Source organism: Equus caballus, unplaced genomic scaffold (genome assembly GCF_041296265.1).
Source record: "Equus caballus isolate H_3958 breed thoroughbred unplaced genomic scaffold, TB-T2T haplotype2-0000562, whole genome shotgun sequence".
NCBI classification, from domain to species: Eukaryota; Metazoa; Chordata; class Mammalia; order Perissodactyla; family Equidae; genus Equus; species Equus caballus.
The window spans coordinates 294,113-311,739 of record NW_027221925.1 but is presented as its reverse complement, the minus strand read 5'-3'; the positions used below and the strand labels follow the sequence as shown (position 1 = coordinate 311,739).

The 17,627-nt window shown below is 44.4% G+C and overlaps 1 protein-coding gene and 2 long non-coding RNA genes across 3 annotated transcripts in view; 1 reads left to right on the top strand and 2 right to left on the bottom strand.

Annotated features, from left to right (window-relative positions):
* The window catches only part of LOC138922168 (ral guanine nucleotide dissociation stimulator-like), a 75,392-nt gene that overhangs the window by 17,490 nt on the left and 40,275 nt on the right, over positions 1-17,627 (bottom strand). The gene's annotated exons all lie outside the window — the stretch shown is intronic.
* LOC138922174 (uncharacterized) lies at positions 7,759-16,785 on the bottom strand. Its single transcript, XR_011435253.1, has 2 exons — positions 16,670-16,785; positions 7,759-7,891 (listed from the first exon to the last, which is right to left on the bottom strand). It is a non-coding gene; the product is annotated as an uncharacterized lncRNA (long non-coding RNA).
* On the top strand, positions 10,007-12,903 carry LOC138922173 (uncharacterized). The gene is made up of 3 exons (XR_011435252.1): positions 10,007-11,544; positions 11,756-11,915; positions 12,081-12,903. It is a non-coding gene; the product is annotated as an uncharacterized lncRNA (long non-coding RNA).

The window sequence follows — 17,627 nt, the reverse complement described above, 5'->3', positions numbered from 1 at the left end:
CCAGGACCCCAGCTCACTTCAGCATTTACTGACTCCAGCGACCCCAGGCAGATCCCAGGGCGCCAGGCTCCCGATGGGCTCCTGGGAACTCAGGCCCATGTCTCACCAGGGCACCTTACAGGTCCAGCAGCCCCAGGCAGCTCCCAGGGAAACAGGCTCCTGGCAGGCCCCTCCACAACCAGGTCCCCAACTAACACATGTGCTTGCTGACTCAGGTGGTCCCCGACAGCTCCCACGGCACCAGGTACCAACAGCTTCCCAGGAACCCAGGCTTCCACCTTAAAACAGCACCTGCTGGCTCCTGCGACCCCTGGCTGATCCCATAGCTCCTGGCTCCCAGCTGGCTCCCAGGATCCCAGACTTCTGACCCACTCCAGCACATGCTGTCTCTCATGACACCTGGCTCTGTCAGACTCCCGTGAACAAAGACTCCCAGCTCACCTCAGCACCAACCAACTCCCATGGCCCCAGATGACTCCTGCCGCCCCCGGTTCTCAATCACCACGTGCAAACCCATGCTCCAGGGCTGGTACTCACCAACTCAGGTCCCAGCTGTGCCCAGGACCAGACTGGATGACATGCACCAAGCTTTCCACTCACCCCAGCACCGGGCTGCCCAAGGACTCCAGCAGCAAGCCTGCCCCGGGACCCCACCAGATGGCCCACATGGAACCCCAAGATGGGCTCACTGTGCCCAAGCCCGTCAGTAAAGCCTGGGAGAGGCACCCACTTCCTCAAATTTTCTGACCTCACAGCAACGCCACAAAGATCGTGAATAATCAAAGACCCATAACACCACCAAAGAGAATTATAAAACTCCAATGTCTGAAGAAGAAATGGGGATATAAGAACTATCTGACCAACGCTTCAGAACACTGCTCTTGAAAAATTCAGTCAGCTCTTGAATTCAGATCCCTACTAACGGAAGTTAGGAAAATCGTGCAAGAACAAATGAGATGATCAGCACAGAAATAGAAATCATTAAGGCAAAACAAACAGCAATACTAGAGTTAAAGACACAAAGACTGCACTGAAAAATTCCATAAACAGCTTCAAAATCAGATTCAACAAGGTAGAAGCCATAAGTAGTGAAGAAGAAAACATGATGTTTGAAATCATCCAGTCAAAGGAGCAAGAAGAAAAAGCATGAATGGGGTGAGGAAAGCCGATGTAAATTATGGGATCCCATAACCAAAACAGCTGTGCATTATTGGATCACCAGAGGAAAAGAGAGGGAGAACGGAAAACAAAGTTGATTAACAAAAATAATCGCTGACAAGTTCCCAAATCTGGAGAGAGATTTAGACATCCACGTTCAGGAAGCTAATACGTCACCCCAACATTTCAGACTCAAATCATCTTCTCCAAGGCAGATTATAATAAAACTATCAGAACTCAAAAAAGGATCATACAACATGATCAAGTCCAACATTTGCAAATCAATAAATGTGACATGCCACACTAATCGAATGAAGGTGAAAATCAGAAAATTAACTCAGCAGATGTAGAAAAAGCATTTGACAAGATCCAGCACCCCTTCAAGATAAAAACTATCAATACATTGATTATTGGAGGAACATACACAAACTTAATAGAAGGTGTACACGACAAACACACACGTAAGAGCATACTGAACAGTGAAAGGCTGAAAGCTTTCTTGCAAAAGATCGAGAGCAAGCCAAGGGTGCCCACTCTCAACAAGACTTAGGAAGGCTTAATCAGAGAAATTTGGCAAGAGAAAGGAATAAAACGCATCCGAACCTCAAAGAAAGAAATATAAGTACCTCTGTTTGCAGACGGTATGATCTTATTTAGAGAAAGTCCTAAAGACTTTCCCCTAAACTGTTAGAACTAATAAATGAATTTAGTGAAGCTTCAGGATACAAATACACAAATCAGTGGCGTTTCTGCACGCTAGCAATGAGCCATCTAAAAAAGATATGAATGAAACAATCCTGTCTACAAAAGCATCACAAACAATGAAATGCTTAAGAATAAATTTAACCAAGAAGGTGAACCATCTATACACTGCCAGCTATAAGACAGTGATGAAACAAATTGAAGAAGACACAAAGAAATGGACAGACATCCTACGTTCACGGATCAGAAGGAATTAATGGTGTTAAAACTACCACCCAATGCTATCCAATGCCATCTCAAGATTCAACGCAATTCCCATTAAAATTCCCAGGGTATTGTTAACAGAAACAGGAAAAACAATCCTAACATTCTTATGGACCCACAAAAGACCTCAAATAACCAAAGCAATGCCAAGAAAGAAAATCAAAGCTGGAGACATCACAATTCCTGATTTCAAACTTTATTACAAGGATATGGTAATAAAAATGGTAAGGTACAGGTTTAAAAATAAACACATAGACCCACACCACAGAATCAGGAGCCCAGAAGTAAAACCACACACATACACTCAGCAAACAGTTCACATCTGAGGTAAGAAGATTCAAGGCAGAAAGGAAAGTCTCCACAATAATTGGTGTAGGGAAAACTGGGTAAGCACATGCAGAATGAAATTGGACCCCAATTTCACACCACTCTAAAAAATTATCTCTAAAGGAATTAAAGACCTAAATGTAAAACCCATAACGGTACCACTACTACAAGAAAACATAGGGGAAAAGCCCCTTGAAATTGGTCTTGGCCATGATTATTTGGATGGAACACCGAAAGTTCAAGCAACAAAAGCAGAACTTAGCAAGTGGGATTACATCAATCCATAAAGTTTCCTCACAGCAAAAGAAACAATCAGCCAAAAAAAGGGGGTTAATATCCACAATATATACAGAATTCTTACACGTCAAGAGCAAAGAAACCAAAAGTATGATTTACAAATGGTCAAAGGACTTGAATACTTTTCCAAAGAAGACATAAAAATGGCCAACAGGTACATGAAAAGATGCTCATAATCACTAACCATTGGGGAAATGCAATCAAAACTGTAATGAGCTATCACCTCACACCTACCAAATTGGTTATCCAGAAGACGACAGACAGAAAGCACTGGTGACGCTGCACAGAAAAAGGAACCCTGTGCACTGATGGCATGAAGGTAAATGGGTATAGCCACAGTGGAAAGTAGTGGGGAATCTTCTCAAAGAAATAAAAACAGAACTACTCTAGGATCAAACAGTTCCATTCATGGGTGTATATCCAAAGGAACTGAAATCAATAAGTTGAGGAAATATCTGCATCCCCATCTTCATTTCAGCATTATTCACAGAGCCAGGACATGGAAACGATCCAAGTGCACACCAATGGATAAATATGTAAAGAAAATGTGATATATAGATATGTAACTAGAAATATAATATAGAATGCAATATTATTCAGCCATAGAAAAGAATGAAATCTGGCCTTTTGCAACAACATGGATGGACCTTGAGGGCATTATGCTAAGTGAAATAAGTCAGACAGACAAAGAAAAATACTACATGTTCTCACTTACATGGAATCTAAAAAAACTGAACTCAGTGAAATAGACAAGAGATTAGTGTTTGCTAGGGTCTGCAGGGTGGGGGAAATGGGGACATGTGGGTCAAAGTGTACAAACCTCCGGCTATAAAATGAGTAAGTTCTGGGGATCTAATGTACAGCATGGTGACCATAATTAACAATACTGTATTACATAATTGGAAGCTTATAAGACAGTAAATCTTAAAAGCTATCACTAGAAAAAAAAAGCTAATTATGTGATGGAATAGAGGTCCTAACTCACCTTATTGGGGCAATCATTTCTCAACACATACCTGTATCAAATCATCGTGTTTCACACCTTAAACTGACATATGTTTTACGTCACTAACATCTGAATAAATCTGAAAAAATTCTCCGAACAAATGAAAACTTAGGAGTAGATAACGTACTGATGAATTCCACCAAACTTATAAGGAAACATTAACAACAAACCTTACACTCGTCAAAGAAGTGAAGGAAAGAGAATAGTTCCACACTCATTTTCTGAGGCCAGCATTACCCTGATAGTAACACCAGACAGGGACAACTAAAGAAAATAAATTTGCAGACCATTACCTCTGACGACTAGAGTTGCAAAATCCTCCACAAACTATTTCCCAACAAAATTCACCAGCACATTAAGAGTATACGATGTGACCAAGAGAGATTTGTTCCTGGAATGCAAGGATGGTTCAACATACAAAAATCCATCAATGCAACAGGCCAATCACAAAAAGGAAGGGAAGAAAAAACATTATCATCTCCATCGATGCAGAAAAGCACTGGACAAAATACAACACCCTTTCATGATAACACCATTCTACACATAGAAATAGAAGAAAATGACCTCCACATATTAAAAGCCATATGGGAAAAAGCCGCAGTGAACAAAATACTCAATGCTGAAAGACTGAAAGCTTTTCCTGTCAGATCAGGAATAAGGCAAAGATGTGTGATCTCATCACTTTCATTCAACATAGTACTGGAAGTGCTGACCAGAGCATTTAGGCAAGAAAAAGAAATAAAAGCCATCCAAATTGGAAAGGAAGAAGACTATCACTGTTTGCAGATGATATACTCTTATGCAGAGAAAATTCTATAGAGACCACTGAAAATCTACTCAACCTAATAAATGAATTCAGCAAACTAGCAGGATACAAAGATGGCACACAAAACTCAATGGCATTTCTACACATAAATCATGAAAACTCTCAAAAAGGAAGTTATCAAAAAGACAGTCCCTCAGGCCCCCGCCCATGAATCCATGAGAGAACATGAGGGATGAGAGACACAAGGCAATCAAGCAAGATCCTCATATTTATTGATGGTAAAAAACAGATCTCTATAAGGAGCTTGAATTAAAACACATAACAAGGCCATGAACCCCATGTAAAATAGCCTTTTACGTGGAAAGCAGTTGATGCTCCTTATTTCTTTAAGCCCATTTTCCCTCATGTCAATACCTTCATAAAAAATCTTGGCCTAGGGAGATGTTATTCCAAAGACCACCCAAATACTGCTTTCCTTAAGACTCTTCATACTCTCCTCAAGCCTCATTTCTATGGGCATCTTCCGGACTCAAAAAAGGTGATGGAGAAAAACCTGCCAACCTTCCTTTTCATTCCATGCAGGAGGAAGAGAATTCTTTAGATGTACTGATCTCAAGTCAAAGGGCAACAGGTATGGACTACAAGGGGCATCTCAAAAGGTACGGAGAAAAAACGTCCAAGAATGACGGAAAGGAAACCACAGGTGGTACCACTAAAGTTGTGGAGGGCCATAAGCTGCCATTCCTTGAAAACAACGGCAGAGCAGGTCATGACAGCAGTAGGGAGAAGGAAAGATGACATGGGAATGACTGCAGAGGGACAGATAACACCCAAGGCCTTGCTCAGACTGTGCATTTGAATCAAGCTCACACAAGTCACAGGCAAACCCAGGGTTCCAGCCCAGGGCTGCGTTCATGATTGGCTTCCCTAAAAAAGCTGCTTCAAGTCAACGCCCAAACTGGATGCCGGACACAGAAGGTGAGCAACAGAGGAGTGGGTGTGGACAGACACCGGGAGGTCACTGTGGCATCTCCAGGTCCCACGATGAACACAAGCGACTGGGACTGATCACTACACACGGGGCCAGAAAGATGAACCCTGCGATAAAAGCATGGAATTACTATTGTTAGTACTTTTACAAAAAATGCTAAAGCAATGAGACCACTGAATCTTTACAATCTGTAACAGCTGAACGAGCGAGCAGCACCTGAGCCGTTCATCATTTAATGTACGAACAAGTAAAATTCGTGTTGTGTATCTAAAGCTCCATTTTGCAAAAGTCACTCAGAACAGCAAAGCCTACACAATATAATTACGGTACTTTCTGCTACACAGGAATGCATACAAGGGACAATTAGCATACAGCAAACCGGGATTCCGATGTACTGATCAGGAACTCTAGATGAAGAAAAGGGCCAACAGAATTTGGAGATGAGTCTGCAATATAGTGATGATAAGAGCTGTGCTTATTGAGGGGATGTATGTTATCTGCCACACCTTGTTCTATGTGTTTCCAAGGGATCACCTTTCTAAAAACTACAATTCTATGCAGGAGGAACTATTGCTACCACACCGTTTCACAGCTGGAGGAGCTGAGGCTCAGAGAAATTCACTTCTTCTAGGTTACGCACCTATTAGGTGTCAGGGACAGGATTGGAACCCAGGCAGGTTGACTCCAGAGCTCATGGTCTGAACTCCCATGGTAAACTGCCTCCTAAGGTGTGTCAAGATAGGAAGGAGCACTTCTCTAAGAGGCAGGCCCGCAATGACTGGAACATCTCATTCGGGAGAGCGGGAAGAGCAGAAGTCTTAGAGTTAGGCCGAACTGGGTTCACATCCCGACTCTGCCAACACCTGTGTGACCACAGAGACGTCACTTCACCTCTGTGATCCTCAGTTTCTTTATCTGAAAACTGAGATGGTCACGCCTACCTTACAGGGTTGAAAAATGAGATCCCATGGAAGGCACTGGGCTCACTGGTGAGGCCTCATGGTAGCTGCTATTTGTTGTTAACCGGAACAGAGCATCTCTGAGAACCCTGGCAGAGTCTCTGTCTGGGAGAACAAGAGAAAACCAAGAAGGCACTTCAGGAAGCTGACAGACTGAGGAAGTGGCAGAGCTAACGGAGCATATAACATTGAGAATTTAGTTTCCTCCTGCAATCAATGGAAAGCTATTGGATGATTTAAATAATAGGGTAATATAGTAATATTTGTACTTTTTAGTGATAAAAGTGCTACATGCCTGTTTTGAAACTTGCAAACAAGATAGAGCTGCTTAGAAGGAAGAGCTCCCCTGACCCTCCCATGAGCACTTAGAAATGTCACTGCAGCAGCCACATGGGAGTTGGACTGAGGCAGAGGACAGTGGTTAGGGTACTTCTCCAGTCCAGGCAGGAGACCCAGGAGGACTGAACTCAGAGGGTGGCAGTGGGGCCGGGCAGGAGGGGACAGAGGAGCTCGTGGGGGAGCTGTGAGAAAGAAGTCTGCAGTCAAGTGGAGAGGGAATCAATGCGATGCTAGGAAAGGAGGTCAGATGGAGAGTCACGTGCCAATGAGAGGAAGCCTTGGGCTTCAAAGGGCGCACAAGTGACCAGGAAGAGAGGAAGATGACAGACCTGCTGGTGTTGAACGGGCTGCAGAGTGGAAGCGATGCAAATGGGTATCCCAGGTCCAGAGCTCCAGTGTCTGGGGGACCCCGGGAATGGTTTATTGCCACCTGCTGATTCAAGGACCATAAGCACACACCTACAGTCAGAAACACTTAAAAGATTACTCACAAACGCAATGTTCTATGAGTTTTAACAGAAAAATTGAGAAACAAGGCTAAGATATCATTTGGCTTTGAACACTGGACTTTGATGAAGAAAGGAGGAAGGAGTAGAAAGACAAAAAGGAACGAGAAGGACGGAGTGGGGTCAGGGACTCAGCAGCACTTGTTAACTGGGCTTCAGACCTTTAGTCAACTGCTTCAGACTCAGGCCATCTGCTTCCTAACGTGACTGACCTGTGTCCTCAAGCAGTGTCATCCAAATTAGAAGTACCATGTGGTCAAGCTATTGTAGAGGCGCCTTCTCACTACACAGGGACCTTATCAGCACTGCCTGGCGCTGGTTCTGAGCAGCTGTCCTGCATCATCGCTGTGTGGCAGGATGTCCCACCAGGTGGAAAGTGCCCATCCCCATTTCTCTAGCACTTTCTTCCTTGTCCTTCCCTCAGGCAGGTCCAGGATGCTCTCTTTTCTGAAAACTGCTCCCACGCTGGGATTCTTCGTCCCATCAGATTGACTCTTGTTCCCCCTGTGCTCCATTCTCCTGTTCAAGACAAGCACAAGGGCCCTCTGCACGGTGAGGGTTTTGCTTTGACTCACTCTGGGGAGACAGACAGAAGACAACACAAAGAATAAATCTGGGGAATTGCGAAGGTCATGGAGCTGTATAAATTCCTAAGAGGCACCTCTGATTCACATTACCATCCTCAGTGATATGGCAATTACTACGATCCCCCTGGGCCTTATTCCCGAGTGGGGTCTCATCCAGCTTCCCCACTTCACACAAAGCTCCGAAGCCATAAAATAAAAGCGTGTTCATTCTGTCTACATAAAAAATCTCAAACAGCAAACACTTCCATGAGCAAGGTTTAAAAGAAAGACAACACTTGGGGAACAAGTAACTGAAACTTCCCTACAAAGGACCAATTTCCTTAGTATATAAAGGGCTCCTGCAAAGCAATAACAAAAGACCACTCATTCAGTAGACAAACGGGCAACGGATATAACGAGACAGTGCAGAGAAATGGGAATATGGATGGCTCTCGAACATGTGAGGTGTTCCTACTGAAGAGAAATTTAAAACCCTACCACGAGATGTCCCTCACCCCTTAGACTGGCAAAGCAGGAGTCCGGCCACATTCTGTGTGTGTGCGTGTGAGGAAACACGTGCTCTCTTACACTCCTGCTGGGAGTGTAGACTGGCACCACCTCCACGGACAGCTGTCCAGCAATATCCACCACACTACAAATGCACAAACCTTCCATTCCAGAAATCTGACTTCCAGGAATTCACCCTCCAGATATCCTCACGTGTGCAAAATGACATACAAACAAGGTGACTGACAGCATTGCTTCTCACACAAAGGGACTGCAAACAACCCACGTGTCTCTCAATAAGATAGTGCTTAAATACTGTTTCTGCGCGATAATGTTCCTACCAGCTATAAGAAAGACCGTGGGGACAGCCCAGTGGCGCAGTGGTTACGTTCGCGTGCTCCGCTTTGGCAGCCCGGGGTTCGTAGGTTCGGATCCCTGCTCTGGACCTGCTCACTGCTCATCTGGCCATGCTGTGGCATGTCCCACAGACAAAATAGAGGAAGACTGGCACAGGTGTTAGCTCAGCGACAACCTTCCTCAAGCAAAAAGAGGAAGATTGACAACAGATGTTAGCTCGGGGCCAATCTTCTCAGTAAAAACAATAAACAAAACAGAACAAAGAACAGAAGCTGGGGCCGCGCCGATGCTGTAGTGCTTAAGTTCATGTGTTTGCTTTGGCGGCCTGGGATTTGCAGGTTCGGATCCCAGGCGTGGACCTCCACACCAGTCATCACAGCATCCCACATCAAAATAGAAGAACATTGGCACAGACGTCAGCTCAGGGACAATCTTCTTAAAGACAAAGAGGAAGATTGGCAAGAGATGTTAGCTCAGGGCCAATCTTCCTCATCAAAACAAAAAACAACAAACCAGAAGCTTATCCTAAGAAAGTGTAGACTTTGGCGGAAGTCCTAGGAATCTGGTGCAACTTCAATGCAAGGCAGACGTTGGAGAATCTCTGGAGATGAGAATCGCAAGCTAGACACGGACTATTCAGTGACGCTGTGCTAAGGAGTTTGGATGTGGTTCTGAAGGCCATGGGGAAGCTCTGGAGAATCATAAGGAGGGGCTTTAGAAAGATGCGACCACACCAGTGCCCAGGACGGAAAGGACAAGATGCAAGGACAAGATCGATGTCCACTGCACAACGTCATTCCGAGGGAGACAGGCTACCTGTGGACGACTAAGGCAGAGAAGCAAGAGGAAAACACGGGGATGACCAACCACTTACAACCTGCTCTGTGTCCGCATCACATTACACGATTGTTTCTGAAAGGCATGAAAGGAAATTAATTACACTCTCCTTTCTAAGAAGCATGCCAAACAGCTTTTACGTTTGTAGCAGGGCTCATCAAAAAAGTTTGGAATCATTACTCTGGTCATTTTCCTCATTTTATAAACGACTCACAGGGCCTGACCCGTGGCCGAGTGGTTGAATTTCCACGTGCTCTGCTTCAGCAGCCCAGGTTCAGGGGTTTGGATCCTGGGTGGAGACGCACACCACTCGTCAGCCATGCTGTGGGGGTGACCCACACACGAAATAGAGGAAGACTGGCACAGAAGTTAGCTCAGGGCTAACATTCCTCAAGCAAAAAGAGGAAGATTGGCAACAGATGTTGGATTAGGGTGACTCTTCCTTGGCAAAAAAGAAAGAAAAATAGACCCATTCATAGTGTATCTATAAGCACAGATGTGAGATGCATCCCTGTCCTCACCCTCACTAGAGTCCTTTGCAAGAAGCTGGCAAGAAACCTGGCTTCTTGCCAAATGTGCCGGGATTAGGATGAAAAAACGAAACAGGACACAGCAGAGCACAGGTAACCGGAAGGCTGACAGTTTTGTTTTCGTTTTTAGGCAAGCAAAACTATTTAAAGATGAAGAAATAGAGCAGAAAAAAATCCACTGACCTTCTCCTATGAAAGAAACAGGATGGCCTTCTAAAAGAAAACAATTTCTAGGCCAATGTTGCCTGACACCCTAAGACTATTTTCCCTTAAAAATAATCTTTGGGGTCCATTTCCAGTAACATGGGGGCCAAAATCACCTGAAACTCCTCCCACAGAGTGACACACTTAGAAATAAGGACTAAAAAACGTCAGCCTCTTTAAGTAAAGCTGAGTTTGCAGGTAATTGAAGAAACTCCTAGGGGTCCACGCCCAGAGCATTTAGCAGACGTGGAGTTCAGCAGCTCTGAGGCTGGGCCACGGCAGCTTGGTCATCTCCCTAGTGAGGTCCTCAGGTTCTGGTGGCCATGTGGAGGCAGGAGACAGAGCCTTGGACCTCAGTACGGCCGGGGTTGGAATCGAGACCCCTGGGGAAAGTTGGAGCCTTCACAGGCCCACAGCTTCAGTGAGGTCGAGCTAGACAAGAACCAGCTCAGGAGCGTGGAGACAGCCTCGGCCTGGTGAGGTGGAGGGAAAGGTCCCCCATGAGGACGCGGAGCTCCAAGCCTGCTTGCACGCGGGCCTGGGCCTCAGGATGTGTCTCTCCTGCAAGGTCCAGTGATCCTCCAGGTCAAAGTCAGCATGAAGGACCCCTCGCTGTTGGTCTCCCTCGAATCCAGGCAGAAGCAACAAAGACGGCTCTAGAGGGTCATCTTTCCCACAGGATCCACACAGGCAAAGCCGCCCCGAGCACGATGCACAACAAAAACTCACAGAGCACACGAGAGCACCACCACGAGCCCCTGTGAGAACCAGGAGCTGCATTCGACACCAGCCCTTCAGACAGTGGAATCATCTGACCCACAGGCTAAAACGGCCGTGTTAACACGATTAACGGTGTAAGTGAAAACAGGGAGTAAGAACAGACTTTTGTTTTTAGAAAAAGACCAAGTGGTTGTGAAAGAGAATTCCAGAAATTAAAAAGAAAAACGTTTTCAAGTTAAAAACTCAATGGAGAGGTTAAACCGCAGATTGAGCACAGCTAAGGAGAAAAGTGGTGAAATGGAATACGGACACAGAACACAGCACAGAGAGAGAAACAGAAATAGGAAAGAGAGGGAAAGAGACACAGAGAGCTAAGGGAAAAAAGTCACCTTCACAGAAGCAATGGGGAGAGTGTTCCCAGACAGATGGAGTGCGATGCGAATGCTCAGCTCAGGAAGTGAGTCCTGAGCAGGAAGAACACAGCTGCCTTCACACCCAAGGCACTTAGGTGAGTCACCAGAACACCAGCACAAGTGATCACAGCGAGAACACAGCATCTCCTATGTGCTCAACGCTTTACTCAAAGATCATCCTTTTAATATGTTGGCCTATTTCCTTCCAGTCTTTCATCTATGCATGTTTAGTACACATACAAAAATTTCAGAGGAAAATAAGATTGATACAATACATATAATTTTGTATGTACTTTTTTTACTCAGCGTTTTCCCATGAGCATTTTCCCAGGTCATTATGCAGCAGCAGCGGAACTGCATCAATAAGAGCGAAGAAGAGTTGAGTTGTGGTTACGAACGTGGGATGTGAAGTCAAGCGTTCTGTGTCTGAGTCCCAGCTCACGACTCACCAGCTGTGTGACCTTGGGTAAGTTACTGGTCCTCTCTCTGCTCCCATTTTCTCATCGGTAAATTATTGTGAGTTGCTATTTACTAAGCTATCTGCCAGGCACTGTGCTAAAGACTTGAATAATCCCATTTGATTTTCACAAAACCCCTATGGATTACATGTGTTATTGGCATTATTTTACAGACGAGAGACTGGGCCTTAGAAAGAATGTGAAGTGATTTGCCCCAAATCACACGGCCGCTGATGGTGCTTCGACTTGAATTGAGATGTGTCTGCAAAACCTGCGCCCTTGATGCCACACTCTTCTTCCATACGTTTGAACAGCCTCAGAGTACGCACAGACCGTAAAGCTGACCACGAGAGGCCCCGAGTGCTGCTCATCTCCACTTATTTCCTTATTTATGTGCTTTGTCCATGTTTCTTTAGACATGTTCATTTTTCTAATTTCTATGTTGTATAGTTATATATTACATTATGTTATACATTACGCTATATGTATTACATGTTATGTGTGTATATATGCATATATGTTACATATAATATATTGTCTATTAGGTTTTATATAGTTATATAGTATAGATATTAGCCAGTTTTATCAGGAATATGTTTAATAAACTTTGATTTTAGAACAGCTCTGGAGTTGCAGAAAAGTTGGGAGATAGTAGAGCGCGCTGTCACATGCCCCACACCCAGTTTCCCCGCTGTGAACACATTCCGTGGGATGGTACGTTTGCCGCTAGTAGTGAACCAGTACTGACGCGCTATTGCGAGCTACACTCCACACGTCACTCTGTTTCCTTGTTCCCACCTAAGTCCCTCGTCCCAGGGTCCCACCCAGGATGCACCGCACGGTTAGCCGCCAGGGCTCCCTGGGCTCCTCTGGCTGAGGCGGGTTTTGCCTAGCATTCATTTTTGCAAATCCTCCTTCCAATTTATAATCTCCCTTTCTCATTTGTGTGTGCTGTTTCCTGATGTATATGAAAAATAAACTCTATATTCGAATGGATCAGTGTTTTGTTCTGTGGTATCTTCTGCTGGATTTATTCTTAGAACGTTCTTCCCTACATCAGAATGGCAGAAATGTTTACCTATAGAAATTCTCACTGTTTCACATTTTCACTTTTTATGTATATCTAATTCACCAAACCATACGGGATTTCTTTTGGAATATGGTATGAGGGGGGTCTGATTTGCTCTTTTCCAAATAGTTACCATTCCTCTGAGCACCACCTCTTACAGAGTCCTTCCTTGGCCCCTTGATGTGTGACCCTCTGTTCCCTGTGAACGTTTGCTCTTCTGAGCTGCCCGCTCTTTCCCACGGCTATGCCGACCACTCACCCCAGTGTGCTCAGGACTGTATCAGTTTTAGCGCTGGCAGCCCCGGTCCTGGGCACCCTCAGTCCCGGGCAAACTGGGACAGTTGGTCACCCACCCACGACCCAGCCTTGCACCATTGCCATGCTGTACTGCTTACTGTTGTGCGCCTGTTGTGCTCCCCCAAAATGGGCTGTTTCTCTTTCATGAAATACAGAATATTTCAACAAATTGCAACATAAGAATCCTACGGGAGCTGCAATCCAGGGAAAAATAATTTGAGAGCAGTGTTGCAGTATCGAGTCTCCTCCTGGGAACACGCAATGCCTCTGTCCAGCCTTCTTTATGTTTCTCAGTAAGACGCAAAGTTCTCTACACACAGGCCTCTACATCCACCTCATTCCCGGGCAACCTAAAAGTTTACACTGCTATATTAAATGGCAACTTTTCCCCCATTACCTTTGCTAAATAATTTTTAAAATATTCCATGTATATTCACACAGTTTTTCCTAGATGCACCAGTGTGAATATGCGCGTGCTTTATTGATCAACCACAGCCTTTTTTCTTTTGCTTTTTCTGGGTTACCCTAAGTCTTCTCCACTTCTACCCCCGCCCCACATCTCAACAACCTAATACGTATCTTTTTATTTTCCCCATACAGAGATACACCTAGACAGACAGATGGATAGATAGATAGACACATAAAGTAGTTACGTTTTTTTGATCATTGACTGTTTGGAAAGATGAGACATTATTATATACATCTTTAAAATCTTCAATACCTCTCACCAGATTGCTTACCATGGCTGTAATACTAAACATTTCTCCCATCAATGTGTGAGAATGCCTGCACAGAAAAAACACTCTTCCTCCCGGGTGCCTCCTGACTCTCACTCCACTGCCACACAGCACTCCTGACGCCAGATGTGTGGGTGCTCTGCTGGGAGCCGTGGCTACATCATTTGATCGGCTGTTTGACAGGGTCCAGCCGATTAACGCCGAGGGGTGCAGGGTCGCCCCTTGGTGAAGAATAACTGGCCAGCCCCTCACATAGTTCTGAAACCTGTGCTGCTTCTAATTGCCCTTCATTCCTTTTCCTTTCTTAACCTCCAGTTTTCACTCCTTTGGGTGGCTGCTTGGGAGGCACTACCTCCTGGGAAAATTAGATATAGTAAGAGAATGTGACCACCTGCAGGTAACTTTCAAGATATTTTTCAGTTAATTATTGGAGGAGCACACAGTCCCATTTGAGACAATCAGAAAGGAATCCTGCCCAGATAAGATGTCGAATTAGGTTTATGGCCTCTGTCTGCTTAATGTTTCCTTCTCCCTCCAGTTCTTTGTCTAAATATATATGCATTGTCCTTCTAAGTTGGTTGGTTAATTGGATGATCAAGAAGTATCTACATATTATTCTGGACCTTCTGCTTTCTGTTAAAATGTTATAGAGGTTTTCTCCTAAAAGCAATAAATAATAAATGATTGATGAGTAGAATGGCCGAGGGGTGCAAGAATGCCCCTCGGTGAAGAATGGCCGGCCGACACCCCTGATATTTTCTGAATTATATGCACGCTTTCTAGTAAGGTTATGTTTATACTTATTTCTGTTGTTTATTCCTGAAGATATATAGTTTAGCTTAACTTTTCAGCCCTTTACTTTACTAACAAAATGATACTTTCTGCGGCAGTGTGCTTAAGGGACTGTTAGCTCTACAATCTAAAAGACAAAGGAATGCTTCCACCCCCTAAAGGGCGCGGAAAAAGTAAAGGTGTTTAACTGCCTGCTGAGGATGCAGCTAGCCCTGGGGATAAGACACCCTGGAGTCGCCTTTTGTTCCCATTAACCATCTACACTAGTGGCGTAAATGATTGAGGGAGGCAGTGATGGCTCCACCAGGATGCAACCAGAAGGACTGCTGTCCTGTCTGGAGGCCTGGACCTTCTCTCTTTGATTTAACTTTGCCATGAATTACAACAGGTGTCTAGGTACCTATCTCCTTTAGCTTAGAGACAACAAACACTAGTTAATTGCGGAGAAGACTACCATTAACCTTATGCTCTATAGAATAGAATGCTAATAAATATTCTTGTGCTCGTTTTTTACTTCCTTATCTCTCTGAGAATATTTGTAGAACCATTTCTGTACTAATCCTGAAAAATATATAAACGACACTTGTGCACAGTAAAGGCGGACTTGCTAACACCAACCCAAGTCTCACGTCCTCTTTATTTCCCCCTCCCTCAGGTTTTCGCCGACGCCGTCTCTCCCGCGGGAACCTGGACTCTGCGAGGCTGGACCCCGGCAGTGCTCCACACACCAAGCCATCCTCCAACCCCAGCTGGGCTTCCCCAATTCAACTCCGTTCTAACGCTGACTACTTAGAGTGGGCACCACAGCTCACAAGTTAAGGGCTCAGTCCCACGAGACTGGCCCCACTGCAGACGCTAGTTGAAAAGGGCAAGGTTGTCACCTGCACTTCGGACTGACCAGCTATCAACTGGGGCACCCATGACCCCCTCCCTGGGTGTGACAATTTGCTAGAATGGCTCACAGAACTCAGGGAACACTTACATTTACGGGTTTATTAAAGGGCATAATAAAGGATGTGGATAAAGAGCCAGATGAAGACATTTATAGGGCGAGGTCAGGAAGGGCCCTGAGCATAGGAGCTTCTGTCCCCGTGGGTTTGGGATGTGCCACCCTCCTGGTGTGTAAACGTGTTCACCAACTCAGAAGCTCTCCAAACCCTGTACTACTGGGATTTTTATGGAGGCGTCATCACATAGGTCTGATGGACACTAATTCCATTTCCTGACCCTCTGCCCTTCCTGGAGGATGGGGTAGGACTGAAAGTGCCAAACTTCTAATCACCCCTTGGACTTTCTGGTGATGAGCTCAGATCCTGAAGTTATTCAGGAGCCCACGAAGAGTCACCTCGTTAGAACAACTGATGCTCTTATCACCCAGGAAATTACAAAGGATTCAGGAGCTCTGTGTCAGGACCCAGGCTCAAAGAACAAATGCTAGAACAGAAGATGCTACTGGTGCTTCCATCATTTAGGAGAGCACAAGGTTTCAGGAGCTCTGTGCCAGGAACTGGGAGCAGAGGCCAAAATAGATATTTCCTATTATTTCGGAGTACTTTTTTCCCACACACCCAGCAGCAATCACTTTTGCCAGCAAGAGTCCATCATAAAAGATTTCCTGGATAAAATATGGTGCATTGGAGCAATGGAACCCCATGAAGCTGTCAAAGGAAATGAGGAAGGTTTCCATATACTGCTACGGACTGATCTCCAGGACATACCAGGACGGGAACGAGCAAGGTTCAGGACAGTGTTACGGGAGGTACTTTTCACGAAACAAAGGGGCAATATAAGACCAGATATGACTACTTGTTTATGTTTTCAAAATAAACAATGGAAGTAGAAACTAAGACCTGATAAAAATGGTTACCTCTAAGAAGAAGGAACAGGTGGTTGGGGGTCAGGAGGGGAAGCTAGACTTCTCCGAATGTGTTTCATCATTTTCACTTTGGAATTATTTTCATAATTATAAAAATTACACCAAAAAATTCCTAAAACATGAAAAAAAATACAACAAATGACTCTTAAATATAAATCAGCTGTTGGCAGGAGCAACAGAGAGAATTATTCCAGGTTTCTTAAGGCACAGTAATTGCACAAAACTGGTAGGAGATACCCCAAAGACAAAAGGAATCCAAAAGAAATTGTAAATGACATTCAATAATCATATTTGTTAGTAATAATACTGGAATTGTTATTTTTAAACTGTAAGATATATATCGTACAAGAAAGTAAAGAAATAATTATGTTAATGTAACTAGCAACTGAGATTTCAGCATAAAAGAGATATGAATATAAAATTAAGGAAGTTGAGAACAAACTCTTTAGTCTTAATGTTGAAGTGGAAATATCAGAATAAATTGATTTATATTTCTCTTTCTAAAAATACACTTTTAATGTTTATAGTGGAATAAGTCTCTCTTTTCTGGAGCTTCTGGGTATGTGGTCTTCACTAGAAAGAGTACAAGGCGATGTTTTGATATATGTATACTTTGAGAAATTATTACCAGAATCAAGCTCATTAACATGTCCACACCTCACACAGTTGTGATTTTTTTGTGCCGAGAACACTGAAGATTAACTCTCAGCAAATTTCAAGGACACGATTCAGGATTGTGAGCTGCAGTCACCATGCTGGGCATTAGATCACCAGCACGTGTTCATCCTACAGCCCTGGAGCTTTGTACCCTTTGACCCACGTCTCCCCATTTCCCGCCAACCCCCCTAGACCCAGCCACCACTCTACTCTGCCTTTATGAGTATGACTACTTTAGATTCCACACATAAGTGAAATCAGGCAGTAGATATATTTCTGTGTCTGGCTTGTG